This window comes from Papio anubis, chromosome 7, assembly GCF_008728515.1.
Source record: "Papio anubis isolate 15944 chromosome 7, Panubis1.0, whole genome shotgun sequence".
NCBI classification, from domain to species: Eukaryota; Metazoa; Chordata; class Mammalia; order Primates; family Cercopithecidae; genus Papio; species Papio anubis.
In genome coordinates this window covers 90,896,212-90,917,132 of record NC_044982.1, presented here as the reverse complement: position 1 = coordinate 90,917,132, position 20,921 = coordinate 90,896,212, and the positions used below count along the sequence as shown (strand labels likewise).

At 42.2% G+C, this 20,921-nt stretch overlaps 1 pseudogene; it reads right to left on the bottom strand.

Moving 5' to 3' along the window:
* Positions 1-362: 362 nt before the first annotated feature.
* Positions 363-459, bottom strand: LOC116276023 (annotated as a pseudogene).
* Between the last annotated feature and the right edge of the window lie 20,462 nt (positions 460-20,921).

Sequence of the window (20,921 nt, the reverse complement as noted above, 5' to 3'; positions counted from 1 at the left end):
GCCTCCCAAGTAGCTGGGACTACAGGCGCCTGCCACCATGCCCGGCTAATTTTTTGTATTTTTAGTAGAGACTGGGTTTCACCATGTTAGCCAGGATGGTCTCGAAGTACTGACCTCGTGATCCACCCGCCTCAGCCTCCCAAAGTGCTGGGATTACAGGTGTGAGCCATCACGCTCAGCCACTGTGTGCCTTTTAAGTGGAGCATTTAGGCTATTTACATTCAAGGTTAATATTGGTATGTGAGGTTTTGATCTTATTGTGGAGTTGTTAGCTGGTTACTCTGTAGTTTCTATTGTGTAGTTTATTTTTAGGGTCTATGAACTACCTACTTATGTTTCTTGAGTGAAAAACCCATTTTTTAAAAAATATGGAATGCTCCATGAATTTGTCATCCTTGTACAGGGGCCATGCTAATCTCTGTATTGTTCCAATGAAAACCCAGTTTTGAATGGCCAAAAAAATTACTCTATGAACAGACTCTCTAAAGTAGAGCTTCCTATGGCAAATAAACCTATAAAGAGATGCTCGGTGTCATGAGGAAAATAATCAAAACCACTATATACATATTAGAATGGCGAATATTTTTTAAGTGACAATACTTAAAGTTGGTGAATACATGAAGCAACTGGAACTCTCCTAAATAGTACTTAATATTGGTAGGGATGAAAAATGGTACAGCTACTTTAGACAAGAGTTTGGTAGTTTTTATAAAAGTAAACCTCCACCTGCCATATGACCCAGCAATCCCACTCCTAGGTATTTGCACAAGAGAAGTAAAAACATACATTCACACAAAGATCTGAATGTTAATGTTCATAAACACTTTTTGGAATTGCCAGAAATTAGAAATGACCCAAATGTTCCTCAACTGGTGAATGGATAAACACATTTTGATATATCCATGCACTAAAATGTTACTAAAATAAAAGAACAGAAAAGAACTTATGCTGAAACAACATGAATGAATCTCAAAGCATGCTATGTGAAAGCAGCTAGATACAAAAACCATCATGCTATCTGATGCCATTTATACAACATTCTGGAAAAAGTAAAACTATACGGAGAGAAAATAGCTAAGTGGTTATCAGAGGCTGGGAATGAAAAAAGGAGGCTGACTGCAAAGAGGCAAAAGGTAACTTCTTAGGGGAGGCAAAAGGTAACTTTTTAGGGGATTCAGTGGTTATTACACAATTGAAAATTTTACTGTATGTAAATGATTCCTCAATCAGTATGATACCTCAAAGTTACTATGGGTAGCATGGTTGGCTATCTAAACCCTGTTTATCAAAGAGAGAAGAAAGAATAATGAAAAACTCATGACTTCCTGGAAACATTCCTGGCCATCTCCCTTCAAAGATGCTAAAGTCTCTACAAGTTCAGACAAGACCTTGGTTGAACTATGTTTCCTATGGGGAAAAGCATTAATATCATCATCCACCCCAAATACTAAGTGACGATATTATCTTTCCCTACTGGGGAGAGATATTTCAAGTATAAATATGATCTTAATTAGATGCTCCTCTTTCCAACCCAGTTATGAATTCAGTTTCACCTATGTCAGAAGTAGATTGGAGAACTCAATTAAAGCCAGTCACTGGGAGAACAGCATTAGCATAGATGTGGAACCTAAAAAGCATATGACAGGTATACTTCTATAACCTCATCCATGACATTGACCATTATGATCTCAATGGGCATTTCTATTTTGCCTTTTCAGTATGTTCATAATATACAACAAAAACAGTCCATTTGAATGATGTTCAATTTTAAAATATGAGCTTAAAGAAACACACAAACCTATTCAAATCCTGTGATAAGTTGCTTTGTCTTCAATAATACTGAATTAATATGAGCTCCTGGCTATTGATTTCATTACTTTGACAGCTGAAATAACATGTTCATGCCTTCTGTCTGTCTTGACTGTTTGGGGTTAGAAAAAGAATGTCAGGTTATGCATGGTATTTTCTAAATTAACTTGAGCTCTGCATTTGTCTACAGGCCTACAACGTTCAATCCGTAGGCTTGGTACCTGAGCAGGTGGCAGGCACAAGTGGAAGTTTCCGCTTGGCTAGGTGCCACTGTCATAAGAAGCCAGTGTCACCTTTTGTAATGTAAAGGAATAAAATAATTTAATATTTTAAAACAGGTTAAATAATGCATTCTGCCCTGAAAGAGATAAATTAATGCGTAAAGTACAAAAAGTAATCCCTTTGATAAGCATGCTATCATGCTTATCTATTTTCTCTCATGACTGTGAAATCAGAGTGAAAATTTAGCACTGATTATAAACATCTTAAAATTTAAAGTTGCAAGGAAAAAAAAAGAGGTAGTGATGGTGATGAAAATTGCAATGTCATGGCTAGTTCAGAAAAGCTTCTTCAGAATGCAACAGCCTTCCAGGAACAGTAGAGGGAGGGGCTGTGCCTGTCAGACCAGAAATAGCAGCAGGCCAAGGGGCCTGTTGTCCATTCCTCCCAAACCTCCACCAACAGAAAACCTCCTGGATGATCCGAGTAACCAGAACATCTTTCCTTTATTTCACTTGTAAAAGAAAAGGCAAATTTCAACACAGGAAGTTACCCTGACCTCCAGGGATGGTGAATTGAATCCAGAAGATGGACTGCTCAAAATGGTATGAAAAGACTGAAATGATTTATTTTAAGAAAATGACAAAGAAAAAGAGAAGGAGAGAGGAAGCCACCATGGAGAAGAGAGAGTGATAAAATTTTGGAATTTGCAGAGACCTGGGCTAAAATGCAGGCACTCAATTTGGAGGGTAGGGGGCAGGAGCACAGCAGTTCTTCTCTCTGACCCTTCCTGAGGGCTCAGGGCCTGAAGACACCTGGCACGGATGGGGAAAAGGGCCTACGAACAGATGTGCATTTCAGCCTGAAACAGAGGAGTTGTGAACCCCAGGATCCCATCCAACCCCATGCAGTGACTACCACCCTCCAAGCCCGCAAGGCCCATTCTGGAACAGCTAAAACAGAGGTCTGATCTCCTGCTCTGGAGTTCAGGGAAATGGACACAGAAGTATAAGGCAGAGGACTGGAAACAGGGATCAGGGAATGGTAGTGAGATATGGAGTTCAGGGAATGGTAACAGATACAATGTATTTCAGAGTTATGAGGCATACTCACAAACCAGTACCCCAGTTCAACCACCAAGCTTAGAAAGAGACCATGCCCAACACAGGGAATCCCCTTAAGACCCCCTGACTGCACCCCTCTGCCTCTGCCTCTGCCTCAGAGGGAACAACTATTTCTAGTTTTGTGCTTATCCTTCTCATTTAAAAAAAAAAAAAAAAGGTTTTTTCTAGATTATGTCTGTATTCCTAAACAATATACTGTTTAGCTATGCTTGGATTTTAGCATGATAAAAATGGTATCATCTCATATTACTGACTCTGAAGTTTTGAGGCTCACTGTCACCCATCTATCTCCTGATGGTGGCAGCTTTGGGTCATTCATTTCCACAGTTGTATCATATCCCACTAAATAAATATACCCAGCTTTTATTCATCTATTTTCCAATGGTTAGACATCTACATTATTCTCATTCTGGCTACTACCAAGCCTGCTAAAAACATTCTGTTGTACATGCTTTTGTAGTACTCAGGGGCAGGAATTTCTCCCAGGTATAGAGAGAATTACTGGGTTCATAGGACTCACTTATATTCAAGTTTATAAGACAATGCTTTTTGAAGTGCTTATATCAGCTTACACTCATGCCAACAGTGTATGTTCTGTTTTTATATTTCTGAGTACTTGATCTTATCAAATTTCTTAATGTTTATAAATTGAAGAGTATTTTAAAAGTATCATATGATGTCTTAATTTTCATTTTCCTGAATATTAGTATTTTCAATTAAAGGCGTCAAGAAATTTTTAAGAAATGTAGTCAAGAAAATAAACTTTTCCTCATTTTTTTTTTTTACTATTTATGTTTCCACCTATGAGAAATGTCTATCTGTATCCTTTTTTCCTCTTTTCCATTAGGTTGCTTTTATGAATTTATAATGGTTCTTTATATATGCTGGATACTAATCCTTTTCCAGCTATACATGTTACAATTACATCTATACGTTTTAGATTTGTCTTTTCCTATTTTATAGTGTCTAGTGTCTTCTAAAGAATATCTTTTTCTTTTCCTTTTTTTTTTTTTTTTTTTTTTTTTTTTTTGAGATGGAGTCTCCCTCTGTCACCCAGTCTGGAGTGCAGTGGTATGATGTTGGCTCACTGAAACCTCCACCTCCAGGGTTCAAGTGATTCTCCTGTCTCAGTCTCCCGAGTAGCTGGGATTACAGGCGCCTGCCACCACACCTGGCTAATTTTTCTATTTTTAATAGAGACAGGGTTTCACCATGTTGGTTAGGCTGGTCTCGAACTCCTGACCTCAAGTGATCCACCTGCCTCAGCCTCCCAAAGTGCTGGGATTACAGATGTGAGCCACGCCCCTGGCCTAAAGAATATCTTAATAACTAAAAAAGTAATCCACATTCAAGGTGAAGAACTCTCAATATCATAAAAATGTCAAGTCTACCAAAAGCAGTCTATAGCTTCAGTCCACTTCCAGTCAAAATCCCAACTGGTTTTTAAGGTAAGTTACCTTGTAATTCACCTTCCTGTTTGAGTCAATAATTATTTTATGCAAAAATGAGCATGGAATGGAATAAGCAGCCTTTCCCACACCTGAATAGTGGAGCAGGCATGAGTCACATGGATGCAGGTTTGAGTCCGGGTCGTGTGTTCACCAGCTCCACACTTGAGCAGAATACTTCTCAAAGTGTCTATTTCCCTGTTTTTATTGGAGATAAGAATACCTAATGATAGCATTGCTAAGCGAGATAACATATATAAACTCTTCTAGAGTCATGGTACATAGTAGGTGCTCAGTAACTGCAGACTGCCTTCTTCCCCATGCTTCCTTTTGTCTCACCATCCTCCCTAGAAGCCTAGGGCTATATGGGCTTCCTGAGCCCAGCAGCCCAGCCCCTGTTAGAAAACAGAGGCTCCCAGAGGCCCTGCCCTTGGTTGGACACCCTGAAGTTCTCATGGGGGAGTGGGCTGCACACACCTGCAGGGACTGGGTACCTGGGCATGGAGGAGGCAAACAGACAGGCAGGGCCCACAGGTCCAGGTCATCCTACCCCCATCCACAGCCATTGAGACTGATGTAATAGTAATATTAAAAATAATGATAAGCAATAATAAATAAATAATGCTATTTATTGTAAAACCACTTAGCAAAGTCAAAGTAGCCCCTGTCTAAGATTAGTGTCACTTTCATTATTGTTATTTTTACATGTCAGTTGCTTTACATGGATTATCTCATTTAATTCTCATGACCACGCTATGAGATCAGTCTTGTTTCTCTTTTTCTTGGCATTTGACAGCCCAAGATGCAGAGGCTCAGAGGGGCCAAGGAGGTTCCTTGTGCAGGGTCATGTGGGTACCAAGTGTTGGAGGCAGGATGAGAAGCAAACAATCCACTTCCACTGAGGCTCCACCTCCCACTGTTGTCAGCTCAGTTCCAATAGCTGCCTTTTCCTCCATGTCATGGACAGTCTAGCCCATGGCACGCTGCCAACTGGCCTCTCCATCTTGACCAAACCTCCACAAGGCCTCTGTCTGCAGGGTCCTGTAGACACCAAGTCTATGCCTCCTATTCAGACCTGAGCCTTTCCCGGCAGGGTGGACACTCCACAGAACACCTGGTAGGAACAGACCCCTTTCCCTTTTCCTGGCCAGAGTGCCCTATGACTCTTCTGCCCTCAAGCCCAGTCCTGTAGTCCACAGTCTTCACGACCCATCCACAGCTGAGCCTAAGCAGAGCAGACTTTTGCCAGGTACACACCTGGCCAATACGCAGCCTATCTTGTGGTATGGTATTGTGGGTCCGGAGGGGGGCATGTAACCCACAGACTGGAGAAAATAACAATAGTGACTAACCAAGACAGGTGTATATAAAGTATTCAGTGCAACATTTTATAATAAACCTTCAAGTGGCTCCAGTGTAAATGTCATTGTTTCTCCTAGACATCTGCATCTGTATTTGTTCCGTGCATTAACTCAAAATGATTTCTGATGAGACTTTAATTGCTTAGTCATGCAAAGGCAGAGTGCACTAGTGCACCTTGCCATGGGCTTCATCTCTGTCATTCACTGTCACCTTCAGACAGTCATTCCCCTTCCTGGCTTTTCTATCTGTAAAAATGAATAATCAGTGATCACCAAGGGCCCTTCCTGGTCAAACGTATCTCCTTCCATTAGCTTTCCAATTATGCATCCAGTTCAACCAATTAAAAAATATTGATTAAATGATGTTCTAGGGCCTGCCAAAAGTGAAAATGCTTTTCATCTCTGTGCTAGAACATGATATAAATCTGTTTTTGTATCACGCAGAATGGAAAATACGGAGCACTAAGATCAAAGATAATAGCCAGAAGGCCTTGACTGTCTCTTCCTTTCCCCTGGAATGTGATACCAAGCAATACCTGGGTCCTCCCCTGAGCAGATAAAACTTACACTTCCGGGCATCTCACTTGCACTCACACAGGCGCCTTCCATGGCCTGGGGAGGGGCTTCAGCAGTGTATGCACGTGGTCATATGTTTTTGCCCTATTTTCAAAAGTAAGACATTTTAACTGCAATCAGTGAAGGCTGTGTCTCTTCTCACTGATGACGCCCCCCTCCAATCAGGCTTTCCATCATGTTAAGTGGAAGGGGAGTGAGAGACTCCCCATGAGAACTTTTGGGGTCTAGCTAAGGACAAATTGAGTTGGGGGCACATTTACTTTGACTTGACTTGAGTAGAATATGTGCATGTGGTTCACAGTAACTTCCTCAGAGAGCTGAGTTATTGCTGTCCTGGTGTAGGAATGATGCCCAGGGATACTTCTACCACCCTTCAAGCGGGCTCACTCAGCGTCATGACACCAAGATGCAGGGCCAGAAGTCATGTCCTGACATGGTCATGTGTTACTGTCCACAGCACTAGGAGCATGTGATTAGAGAAGGAGAAAAAAAAATAGATACAGAAGCTGGTCTGAAATATCCTTCCAAGTCTCACAACTCATATGTGACATATGAAAGAAAATTGATGGAGGAAATTTAAAATTTGGCAGCGATTCTAAATATTCACCTGACATTAAAGTGCTTTTTATCTGTATAGCAGGTTGAGAAGCTAAAAGAAACATCTCAAATTATGAATAACATCAAAAAATGTTTAATTAACCACAACAGAGTAAAGACTCCATTATCTTGAGATTCTCTCTATAAAAAGCAATATCAAAAAAAACTCCTATCAAAGACGATGTAGGCAAAAGATCAAAAAAAAATTAGAGTATTCCAGGCAGATAATTAATTTAAAATATTATGTTATTTTGTGATGTTTGTAGTTTTGTCAACTTAAAAATTGTGTGGCTTGTGATTTATCTTCTCTTCTACATCTTCTCTTTCATACCTAATTTTATTAATTCACAAATTGTATTACTATTCTGAAAGAGGATCCTCCAACTACAGAAGAACAAAGCCCCCCACCACCAGTACCTGCCCCCTACCTGCACCTGAACTTGACAATCTTCAGTTTTTCAATTTTTCTGAGTGGCCTGGGGTCTCAGAGTGGATGTCACTTGCAGGGCAGTAAAGGGGATGGCAGAGGGATGGCCACCAGACAGCCAATCCTAGTAGACATAAGCAAGCCAAGCATGGCAGTGGACCTGATCCAACCACTTCTATTGTCTTCATGAGACCAGATGCTGGGAGACACCTGATCCCTGCTCTCTTGCCTCATTGAGGGCAAATAATAAACACGACACCACACACACACACACACACACACACACACACGGCAAGTCAGCAGGGCCCATCCAAAGGCTTCAGGCAGGAGCTCTGCAGGCACTCCTCCGTCTTCCTCTTCTGTAGCCTTACAGCCCACCTCTGACAAGAGATTCGGACGCCTTGAGTTCCTGTGCTTACCAACAGCCAGGCCAAGGAGAGTCCAGGAATACCATCTGCTTTCCATGAGAAAGGAATTTCTCACATGACACAGGGAGAGTATGTCCCCCCGCTGGAATTGGGAGGATGACATGAGACAGAAGGGGGGGGAGCAGAGTTTCTAGAATGCTGAGCATAGGTGCTTATAGAGTCCACACGAAAGATGGAAACAAAGTCCAAACTCTGCACTTAAGCTTCGTTTAACCAGTACAATTTATCTTTTCATCTGAGCAAGCTCCAGTTCTGCCAAGTAGTCACCACTCTATACCCCTGACCCAGGACCACTGTGAGTATTAATGTTACCCGTCAGGGCTCAGAAATTATTGAAACTTGCAGATAGGCTACTTGAGTCTGCAAGGACTTGGGGTGCTGCAGCCAGAGAGGATGCAAACACGTTACCTCCACTATGTTCTCAGACTCTCAGACCATTTGCTTTGGTTCCCAGGAGCTTCTGCCCAGCCCAGCTCCCCTGTTGGCCCCATGGAAGTTGAACTTGAGGCTCCAGAGGCAGGCTACGCAAGGAGCTCCTTGCTGGCATGCCTCCAAATGGTATCCACCAGCGCCTGCTCCGATTCACGCCAAGGTGACATGCACACATTTGAGTTGGTGAGATACTTAAGAGGCAGGACTTCTGGTTCATTAAGCAGCGCCCTGCAGGACTAGGTACTTGACAGGGGGGATAAACAACTCGGTTAGTAAAGACTGTCTGTCATCTCCAGCTTGCCAGGAAAACAACTATCAAGAGCTTCCTTCTGATGAAATATCAATTTCTGTGCATCACTATGCAGCAGTGACTTCCTCCGCCCACCCTCACGCCCCTGCATCCATCAATCTTCCTTACAGAAATGATTACAGATAAAGGGACAGTGAAAATCACAACTGCCCCAGGCAACTCTAACTCCCTGTTGCAGTTTTCACATGCAGCATGCAGTGTGAGTTTTGCCCTCAGAGGGGCTCTGTCTGCAGGCTGCTCTTGCCTTTCCCAGTGGGAAACAAGAGTGGAGCCTGCCTCTGTTATTCACTAAATCTTTCCAATATGCAAGCCTTTAGCTTCACCTTCAACAATGCTGGACAACTCAATGTCAAAAATAGCCTGTTTCATCGCCGATACACAAGGCCAACCCTAGGCACCAACAATGAAGATGAATGCCAAATCTCAATTCCTGGTTCCTCACATCCTTCTTGATTTTTAAAAAAGTGAGAAAAAAAATCTGAAGTGGACAAGAAGTTTGTTTGGCCTCCTGCTGAAAAGATACTAGTTTAATACACATTTTTTTAAACTTTATTTTCTTACAAGCATTCGGCACCTAGCATGTACCAGGCCATATACTGAGCATTTTGCACACATTACCTTCTTTAATCCTTGCAATAACCCTTGAATTAAGTAGTGAGCTAGAAAGAAAGAGGCAGAATGGGCCAGAAATCCAACTTTCTTGGATTCCAATTCTGTGCTGTGTCTTGGTGCATAATTTTAAGAATCATGGGTATCTCCCTTCAAGAACCTTCCCCACTTCCACCACTTCAGAAGTACATCCTGGAAGGGACCAGGTAGAGGCAGAGCCAGCGGCTGGCTGCTGGGAGCAGAAGTAGAGAGGGCTACTTAGTACTCTCCTTCACCTCTTGGCAGAGATGATAAAAAGGAAAATTAAAAGTATAAAGACTTAGATAGTCCCAGGTTAAGAAAAGAGAAGAAAACCCAAAGTATATTAATATTAACCAAAAGGTATAAAAATATACACCTGGCTGGGCACAGTGGCTCACACTTGTAATCCCAGCACTCTGGAAGGCTGAGGCAAGCAGATCACCTGAGGTCAGGAGTTCAAGACCAGCCTGACCAACATGCAGAAACCCTGTCTCCACTAAAAATAAAAATTAGCTGGGCATGGCGGTGCACGCCTGCAATACCAGCTACTCGGGAGGCCGAGACAGGAGAATCATTTGAACCTGGGAAGCAGATACTGCTGTGAGCCGAGATCCCACCATTGCACTCCAGCCTGAGCAACAAGAGTGAAACTCTGTCTCAAAAAAAAAAAAAAAAAAGAAAGAAAGAAAGAAAAGAAAGGGAAAAAACCACATATATCCCTAAATCTGGGATGCTTGGCTCAAATCCGCCCTACAAAATTGACCCAAGTTGACATTGTATCTCTTAAGAAAGAGGTCTTTCAGTGTTTAGAACCATAATTTATACACACAAATACAAAAAGTACAGAATATAATGTAATACACACCAAGCATTCCCCCTCCAAAAATGAGTAAGTATTGTTTCCACCTCTAAAAATCACAGGTTTACTAACCTCTTCTAAGAAACTAGACAAAGGGGCCTTCTAAGAAATGTTTTCGATGGTGCCACCTGGTGGATTCATCCTAAAAGTGCTATCTGCTCTTGCTCACTATTAAACTGACTTAAGAGGACAAATTCTCATACATAATGAGATATTCAGCCCACTAATTTTTCCCCCCAGCTTTCCTTTATTTTCTCTCTGGGCATCCTCAGCCTCCCTTCCATTCCACTACAATCAACTGATCCTTGGAGTTCCCATTTCATTTCATAGCCTTTCTGCGGCATTAGAGCAATTTTACAGCAAGATTTACAACAATGTCAGGAATAAAGAAAACTGTTGTAAAATAGCCATGGACAACATTATAAACTGGCAATAAAATCAACCATAATGCACAGCTGGTATTTATGTAGGCCACCTGTTCCATTTTAGCTACTCCTGATCCCTGCTTTCATCCCATTCACTGTGCTTTGAAAGACTTTTTACTTGTCTCCTTTTCCTCTAAGGGTCTTTAGAACTGATAAGTTCCAGAATGTGCTCAGTCCTCATATTGGAGTACCCTTGCTCATCTATGAGCCCAAAGGCCCAACATGGCTGAACCTTGCTTCTCAGTCTTTGAACTCTGCCAAAACCTGGATATTGAACAGAAGAAATGTTTCAGCAAAACCCTCATGCAACTGCAAGATACATTTAAATATAAATACATATACTCATCCAAAAAAATTAAATAGTCAAGGAACTATGTACTGTTTACCCACTATGGAGAAAATGCTAGAGCCATAATTTGTAGGAGTGCTTCCCATTTAATGAGCAGCCTGTAAGTATGAGCTTAAAATTTTACACATTATCTCTAATCTTTGCAGCAACTCTTCAAGGTTGCTTGAATCAATTACTCACTACCTCTGAGACTTCAGTAAATAATTCTATCAACCTCAATTTAGAATTTGGCCTATCAGGACAAGATGTGGTGGCTCACGCCTGTAATCTTAGCAATTTGAGAGGCTGAGGTGGGCAGATCACTTGAGGTCAGGAGTTTGAAACCAGCCTGGCCAACATGGTGAAACTCCATCTCTACTAAAAATACACACACACACACACAAAAATTAGCCAGGCATGGTGGTGCATGCCTGTAGTCCCAGCTAGGTCAGGAAGCTGAGGCAGGAGAATTGCTTGAACCCAGTAGGTGGAGGCTGCAGTAAGCCAAGATAGCACCACTGCACTCCAGCCTGGGAAGCTCTGTCGAAGAAGAGGGAGAGGAGGAAGAAGAAGAAGAAGGAGAGGATGAGTAAGAGGAAGAGGGTGGAAGAGGAGGAAGAGGGGAAGGGGAGGGGAAGGGGGAGGAGGAGGAGGGGGAAGGGGGAGGAGGAGGAGGAGGTGGCAGCCTACCAAGTGTGTGGAATTGTAGTGAAAATTTAGAGTAGCTGTCATAAAGGTAAGATTCACCAAATTTTTATTCTGTACTAAGCATCCTTATAGGAACTCTCCACATATTAACTCATTTTATATAGTCACAACCAACCTATGAGATGAGTACTATTAATATGCCCAGTTCATAAAAGAAAGCTGATACACACTAAGTAACTTGCCAAAGGCCACAAACCGGTAAGCAGCAAAGCCAGGATGTGAATCCCCCAAAATCATATTCCAGAGCACTGTGCTCTTTATACAGAGAGAGATGACTGTTATTTAGATCATTAATTTTTAAAAATCAAGAGGTGAATTCAGCATAAATGGTGGAATAAATACTGACAAAGCTTCTGTTCTCCATAGAAACAAGGATAAAGTTGGCAAAGATTATTAGAATCAACTTTTCCAGAACTCTAGAAATTGACCAAAGGCTTGTAGCAACTCAAGAGGCATGTATTTAAGAAAACCAGCCAATGCTCAGTAAGAACAGTAAGCTTTGTGGCATTTTACCTTGATTCACTCTCATGCCTCACTTTCCTTTCCTGCAGTGTCCTTGAAAAATAACATCCCACATTCCTGGGGCAGTATTGGAGCCACCAGAGTGAGCAGAATGAAGCTCTTTTTAAAGCCTCATTCCCAAAGATTTGTCCTTATCAGAACTGTCTGGTCAGACCTGTCCGGTAATACTCTGGAAGACTCCACATGCAAGATTGTCCGTATTTGACCTGACTTGGAGATTTACTGGTTTACGGTATTTACAGAAATCTCTGTCCTATCCTTACTCAACAACCAAGCTAACCAAATAGAGACTTCAGTTGCCACAAAACAAAGAGTACAGACTTTGTAGAATTAGTTCAAAAAAATACTAAATATACAAAGCAGCTAAAAAATTGCAGCACCAACAATATACTCTGGGGAGGGAGAGAATGATTTTAAGAGGTGTCACAATGTATTATTTTAAATAGTCATCAATAGAAATTACAAGGCATGTAAAGAAACAAGAAAGTATGGCTCTTAGGAAATTAAGCAACTAATAGAAACGGTTCCCTGAGGAAGTACAGACTTTAGACTTACTAGAAAATACTTTAAATTAGTTATTTTAAATGTGCTCCAAGAGCTAACAGAATGTGTGTCTAAACAACTGAAGTAAATCATGAAAACAAGGTCTCACCAAATGCAAATATTCACAAAAGGATCAAGATTACATATTTTTGAAAAATTGAAATTCTGGAGTTAAAAAGTACAACAACTAAAATGAAAATTTCACTATAGGGGCTGAGCAGAAAATCTGAAGAAGCAGAATAGAGTATCAGCAAACTTGAAGGTAGGTCAATTGATATTATCTAGTTTGAAGAACAGAAAGAAAGTAGAATGAAGAAAATGAACAGTTTTGGAGGCCATTGGGACATCAGCAACAAAGCAAGACGTGGATAAGAAGAACTTCAGAAGGAGGGGAGACAGAGAAAGGGAAAGAATATTTGAAGAAATAATGAATCAAAACTTCCCAAACTTGATGGAAAACATTAATCTACATATCTAAGATGCTCAACAAAGTGCAAGTAGAGTAAACTCAAAGAGATACACAGCCAGACACATCATAATCAAACTGTTGAAAGAGAATCTTGAAAGCACAAGAGACAGACAAGTCATATTCAAGAATCCTCAGCTGATTTCTCATCATAAACCACGGAGGCCAGAAGATACTAGATGATATATTCAAAGTGCTGACCAATGTCAACAAAGAATTCTATGTCCAGCAATATTATCCTTCAAAAATAAAGGAGCTTTCGGGCGGGCCGAGCCATTGAAACCCGAGACATGGGGAAGAGCTGTTGCGGTGCGCCAGGAGGGAAGCGGGCGGCCCTGTGTCTGGCCCTCCCCTTACCCGTGACTCCACGGGCGGCCTCAGCCCCGGAGGCTGTCCCTGTGCCCCTCGCCTCCTCCTCCTCCCCCTCCCATTCCTCCCCCGGGGCTGCCCCCGCTCCCCGCTCCCTGGTCCCCACCCCCTCCTCCTCCCCCAGGGTCACCACCGAACAGTCTTCCCTGCTACCAACCCCTGGCTCTCCAGACAGTTTGCAAAGAGCGTTGGCTCCACCTTCCCACCTGACTCGCCGCCCCCAGGAGAATTTACTATTTCTCTTTCATTGTGGGGAGAAGAAACCATTAACGCCCCCAACCCCCACTCACACGCACACCCTCGCCAGTGCCCCCGGGCCTGAACGGGCACATCTCAACCCCTTCCCACGCCCCTTCACACTTCTATTATTTCTATTTCTTTGGACAAGAATTATTTGCGTTAACCCTTTTTGAAAATGTTTCACTCCAGTAAGCTTACTAGAAGGAAGGAGGAGAAGCAGGAGGAGAGGGAGGAGAGAGAGGAGGAGGACGAGGAGGAGGAGGACAAGGCAGCGGCAGCCGAAATTTACACAGTTGAAAAATAGGCCAAAGCACACTGAACCTGCAGGACATCCAGTAATCTTTTCTGCCCATTTCAGTCTTTCCCTGTCCTCACCCAACTATTATAAGCCCGCTTTTGCTGATACCTAACAATGTTATTTAGTAAATGTTCAGCTAGTATTCATTTGAAATAGAAATATACAACAGCAGGTAATTTTTTCTCCTGTATTTCTTCTTGGCCTGTTTCAGGGTGTTATCCAAGGGGAGGTGGAATGCAGTGGTGGTTTTAAAATGCCAGAAGTCTAGGAACCCAAAGGCCTCAGCAGGCTGGCACCTCCCCACCCCCGCCGGCGGCTCTGAGAGGCCGAAAGATTGAGGGTCGTGATCAAAGATTGAGGGTCATGATCAACTCATTATACCACTGGAGGCCATGTGAGTAAGCAGCAAACTTTCTCATGAGAGCAGGGTGCTGGCAAACTGACAAAGCCTGTCTGCCACCCAGAAGGACTGCTGAGGGCATTCACGACCCAGGCACAAGTGTTTTTATGATTAGACATAATTGAAGCCTGTTAGTAATGGGAACTGGTGATCAATCAAGCCAGCTGACCAATCTTATCGCCTCCTCCCTGCTCATTCTACCCAATAAATACCAAGGGCTGTGGAAGCTCAGGGGGGCTGCCTTTGCCCACTAGAAGCAGGACGCTCCTTTCTTCTTCCCCGTTTCCCCTTCCTTTAAAACAGTTTATTTTTTATCATTTCTACGTTTGTCCCTTCGTTCAGTCTTGTAATGACGGTTTCAAGTAGTAAGAGTAATAACTGTCGTAGTGACGGTCTCAAGTAGTAACAGAAATAACTGTTGTAGTTATGGTCTGAAGTAATTGTGGCAGTCAGCCACAGGTACACAGGACTAAAGTTTCATTAATGTCTGCTGTAAAAATGTAAAATATATTTCTTCAAGGTATGAAGAAGTATACATTTTTTGGTGCATGTTTTTGTTACATTTTTTAAAGTTCTCTTGTTTTCAAAAAATTACATGTATAGGGCCAGCCGCAGTGGCTTATGCCTGTAATCCCAGCACTTTGGGAGGCCGAGGCCGGTGGATCACCAGGTCAGGAGATAGAGACCATCCTGGCTAACGCGGTCAGTCAGGAGATAGAGACCATCCTGGCTAACATAGTGAAACCCCGTGTCTACTAAAAATACAAAAAAATTAGCCGGGTGTGCTGGCGGGCACTGTACTCCCAGCCACTCCAGAGGCAGAGGCAGGAGAATGGCGCGAACCCAGGAGGTGGGGCTTGCAGTGAGCCGAGATTGTGCCACTGCACTCCAACCTGGGCAACAGAGCGAGACTCCGTTTAAAAAAAAAAATTACATGTATAGTGCCTGCACAGTTCCTTTAAAATATGTGTGTGTGTGCATGTATACAGTATACATAAAGAATAATGAACTGAAAAGTTCCCTGCTTCTCATTCAACTCCTATTTCCAAAGTAAGTATTAGTCAAATACCTCCTATTTTCCTTTTAGTTTCCGAGTTTTGTCTCTCACATGAGTAACTTGAAACTACTCCAAAACTAGAAAATAATTCTTCTAAATTTACCTCCAGTATTTTTACTGTCTTGATTTTCAGATTTGAATTTTAATCCAATCAGAATTTACTGGCCTATATGGCATAAGGAATGGATCTAACTATTTCTCATGGTTCCCACACCATTAAATGGCATATTCTTTCTGCTACTAATTTGAATTATCTCTTTAACCATATATTAAATTCTCATATACATTCTAGCTGTTTGGCAGTTTTTCTAATTCTACAACAATACTGCACTATTTTAATTACCCTAACTTTTAGCATATATTTGGATATCTGGGAAGGCAAGCCAGTTGCATCTAGTCTTTAACATCAGTTTGCATTAACATTTTAAAGTTTTGAATCTTCCCATTATAGAACACAGCATCCTGTGGTTTACTCGGGTTTTCTATGCATTTTTTTTCCTAAAGTTCCAGTTTTCTTTTCTTTTTCTTTTTTTGAGTTTTTTTGTTTTGGTTTTGTTTTTGAGACCGAGTTTCACTCTTGTTGCCTAGGCTGGAGTGCAATGCTGTGATCTCGGCTCACTGTAACCTCCGCCTCTTGGGTTCAAGCGATTCTCCTGCCTCAGCCTCCCAAATAGCTAAGATTACAGGCACGAACCACCATGCCTGGCTAATTTTTGTATTTTTAGTAGAGAACAGGGTTTCACCACATTGGCCAGGCTTGTCTGGAACTCCTGACCTCAGGTGATCCACCTGCCTTGGTCTCCCAAAGTGCTGAGATTACTGGCGTGAGCCACTGCACCCTGCCAGTTTCACAGTTTTCCACAAAGGAATCTCATACATTTCTTGCCAGGTTTATTCCTAGAGATTTCTGATATTTGAAGGGTATTGTGGATGGGCTCTTTTTTTTCTCCAATTACGTTAGAGTTAGTTATTGCTGATATATAAGAAAACTCTTAGGCCCTGAGAGGTGGCTCCCACCTGTAATCCCAACACTTCGGGAGGCCAAGGGAGGAGGATCGCTTGAGGCCAAGAGTTCAAGACCAGCGTGGGCAACATAGCAATACTCCATCTCTACAAAAAAGAAAAAATTAAAAAATTAACCAAGCATGGTGGCACACACCTGTGGTCCTAGCTACACAGAAGGCTGAGGTGGGAGGATCGCTTGAGCCCAGGAGGTTGAGGATGCAGTGAGCTCTGATAGTGCCACTGTACTCCAACTCCAGCCTGTGTGTCGTCAGAGAGAGACACTATCTCTTTAAAAAGAGAAAGCTATTAGCTTCAGTATATACCAGTCTCATATCCAACCATTTTTAAGAGGTCCAGTAGTTTTTAAAAATCAATGATCATAAATATTATAATCAGATTGTCTATAAATAAGCTGGATCAGTAAGCCTTCCTCACACCTACTCAGCCACTTAGCACTCACTTCTGACACAAAAATTACCCTTGGCCCCAATCAAGGAAAAAAGAAAAATCCCTCTTATACTGGAAAATAGGGGCCCCTGGAAGGCCTGGAGCATGTTTTAGTATGGCCCCCTCTTTCCATTCCAAGAGGATATTAAGCTCTCTGCTGCACCCTCCATCTGGCCTCATTTGTCTACACAAGAATTTCCTCAGTGTTAAGAACACAAATGTTCCAGTCATTCCTAAGATATTTGTGAAATTTGAAAGAAAAATCCAGTATTTAAACAACAGGGCTAACAAGCTACTGGCTTTTAACAAGTAGAAAACTTCATTTTGCAACAGTTGTTACTTTGCAGTCAAGGAGCTGTAGTCCCCCCCCAAAAAAAGTGATCAAGACTTAGCAAAAATCTAAGGGAAAAATATAAGACAGAAGAAAAATAAAGACAAATCCTTCTCCTACAAAATGTAAGAGAAATATCGTCTTGTGATATATCATAGAAAACTGCCAGGAATTGTATTTTTTATTTTTTATTTTTAAGAGGGAGTCTGGCTCTGTCACCCAGGCTGGAGTGCAGTCGTGCCATCGCGGCTCACTGCAACCTCTGCCTCTCTGGTTGAAGTGATTCTCCTGCCTCAGCCTCCCAGGTAGTTGGGACTACAGGTGCGCACCACTACACCCAGCTAATTTTTGTATTTTTAATAGTGATGGGGTTTCATGATATTGGCCAGGCTGGTCTCGAACTCCTGACGTCAAGTGATCCATCTGCCTCAGCCTCCGAAAGTGCTGGGATTATAGGTGCAAACCAGCGCACCTGACCCTGCCAGGAATTTTAAAACATCCATTTTCAAAACTATTAATTCAGAATTCACAAGTGAAGCTGTAAATTCCAGTATCTTCAATATCAGTTTCCTACGGGATGTTGAAGATGATCCCAGCAAACCAATTTCTTGATGGTTTTAAAACCATTTTGAATGGTTGTTTCAGAAAGTTATAAAAGTCTCGTCTTTTTCATTTTTATTTTTTTATTTTTTTTTCATTTTTAGAGACAGGGTCTTGCCCTCCCATTCAGGCTGGAGCGCAGAGATCATAGCTCACTGCAGCCTTGACCTCCCAGGCTCAAGTGATCTTCTCTCAACAGCTGGGAAAAGCTCCTATGTAGCTGGGAATACAGGAGCATGCCACCATGCCTGGCTTCAAGTTTTTAATTTTATTGATTGAGACGGAGTCTCACTCTGTCTGTCACCTGGCTGGAGTGCAATGGCACAATCTTGGCTCACTGCAACGTCTGCCTCTTGGGCTCAAGCAATTCTTCTGCCTCAGCCTCCTGAGTAGCTGGGACTACAGGCGCCTGCCACCAAACCTGGCTATTTTTTGTATTTTTTTGTAGAGATGGGGTTTCACCATGTTGGCCAGGCTGGTCTTGAACTCCTGACCTCAAGTGATCCACCTGCTTCAGCCTCTCAAAGTGCTGAGATTACAGGCATGAACCACCGCACCCGGCCTCAAGTTTCTAATTTTAAAAAGTAAATGGTGTAAGCATTTGAGAAGCATGCATCAGTATAAAGTTTAAAAACATGAATGTACAGTGTCCAGTACCTCCAAGAAGATGAATTAGAGATTCAAGTTCCTAACCTACCTGGGCACAGCAGCCAAATCCCACCTTGAACAATCAGCAAATTCACATCCTGGTTGGAGTGCTGGGGGGTGGGAGAATGTTCTTACCAAATTTTTAACAAATTAATTGTACTAGGAAAAAATTGTTTGTAAAATAATTACTTGTAAAAAATTAATTGTACTAACTGCTTCTGTTAGTTAATTCCTAGTACACATCATAAATAGTATAATTTTGAAAACAAAAATGTTGGCCGTGCCTATTCAGATTGCTCTTCTAACTTAACACTGGATGAACCTAACAAAAAAGGGAAAGCAATGGGTTTTTTGATGAAATATTCAGAATCACTTTTAGTTCTTGTTTCCATTTTAATTACAATCTATTTACTCATTTAATTGAATATTTGTTAATTGGATACCATAAGGTCAGCATATCAGCAGCCATATCGTGTCCCCTAAAAGAGTGCAAGATTTTACAAATGACAGCTCACAGCCCCAATTTAGCCCATTGCCCGTTTTTGTACAGCCTAAGAGCTAAGAATAGTTTCGACACTTGTAAATAGCTGAAAAAATCCAATGAAGACTATTTCATGTCACATCGGCATTATATTAAATTCAAAATTCAGCATCTATAAATAATTATGGGAATTCAGTCACACTCATTCACTTACATATTATCTATTGCTGCTTTCACACTGCAACAGCCAAGTTGCACCTGGCCCACAAAGCCTGCAACGTGGGCTGGGTGTAGTGGCTCACGCCTGTAATATCAGCACTTTAGGAGGCTGAGGCAAGCAGATCACTTGAGGTCAAGAGTTTGAGACCAGCCTGGTCAATATGGTGAAACCCTGTCTCTACTAAAATTAGCTGGGTGTGGTGGTGTGCACCTGTAATCCTAGGTACTCAGGAGGCTGAGGCACGAGAATCGCTTGAACTGGGAGGCAGAGGTTGCAATGAACCGAGATTACACCACTGCACTCCAGCTTGGGCCACAGAGTAAGACTCTGTCTCAAAGACCCTCCTAAGAGGGTCGCACCCTGCCCTCTTAATCCTAGAGTCCAATCTGATGACAAACATTTTCCTCTCGGGAATCCAGCTTGTAAGGAAGATCACTGTGCTTTCTGTTAAATAAAACAGCTCCATTTAGTTGCCTTATTCGTTCTCAGGCTTACTGTATTTCATTGGCCTGAAGACTGTATTTGACATCAACTTTTAGAGACCATTTGTTTTTACAATGAAAAAAGAAATAAAAGTGCAGATGTTGAACCTCAAAATCCATACTTCTCGGAGCTATTTTCATTCCAGAAAATAGGAATGGGCTGGGGGTTTCTCGTGTGGGGAGAGGGGAGGTGAATGAATACAAAAATAGACATATCGCTGTGACTAAGTAAAGTATTTTATATCTGTTGTTTTCTTTTTCTATTAATTTCAAAATTAGAGAAAGTTTCAGAACAGAAAAATAATAAGTGAATTACAGGAAAGTGAAAACTCCAGGACACATTCCAGTTTAGTTAAAATAAGAGTAGCTCATGTCAAATCAAAAAAATAGTAATGATGAAAATTTCAGCTTTGTTATCAGAAAAGTAGTATGGTTAAAGATGGGCAGTCTTAGCACTTAGGGAGTCTGCCTAAACATAGGTTCCCATTCCCAGACCCCATCGGTGAATGCTGACAGCGGAGTTGGACCCTAGCAGCAACCAACTTTACAAATGTGGGCATTTCTGGCCAGGCGCTGTGGCTCACGCCTGTAATCACAGCACTTTGGGAGGCCAAGGCAGGTGGATCATGAGGTCAGGAGTTCAAGACCAGCCTGGCAAAGATGGTCAGACCCTGTCTCTACGAAAAACATAAAACATAGCCAGGAGTGGTGGCAGGTGCCTATAACCCCAGCTACTCGGGAAGCTGAGGCAGGTAATTGCTTGAACCGGGGAGGCGGAGCTTGCAGTGAGCTGAGATCACGCCACTGCACTCCAGCCTGGGCGACAGAGCAAGACTACGTCTCAAAAAAAAAAAAAGTGGGCATTTCTTAATGGCCCAATCTCTTCCTTTAACAGTGCAGGGGAAGCCAAGCCCCCATGATGGAACTAGGTAAATGATAGGAGCCAGGAGAGCTGCTCACCAGAGGAGGTTGAGACCAAGTCCACAAGTGCCTCAGGGAATGTGAGAAACTGGGTAACTTCCATGAAATAAGGCAAGTCCAAAGTCCTCTGCATCCCACTCAACACAAGGTGGGCCCCAGCTTCTCAGGGCAGGGAGTGGGAGACCAGTGGGAGCAAATGGCACTTCCCAC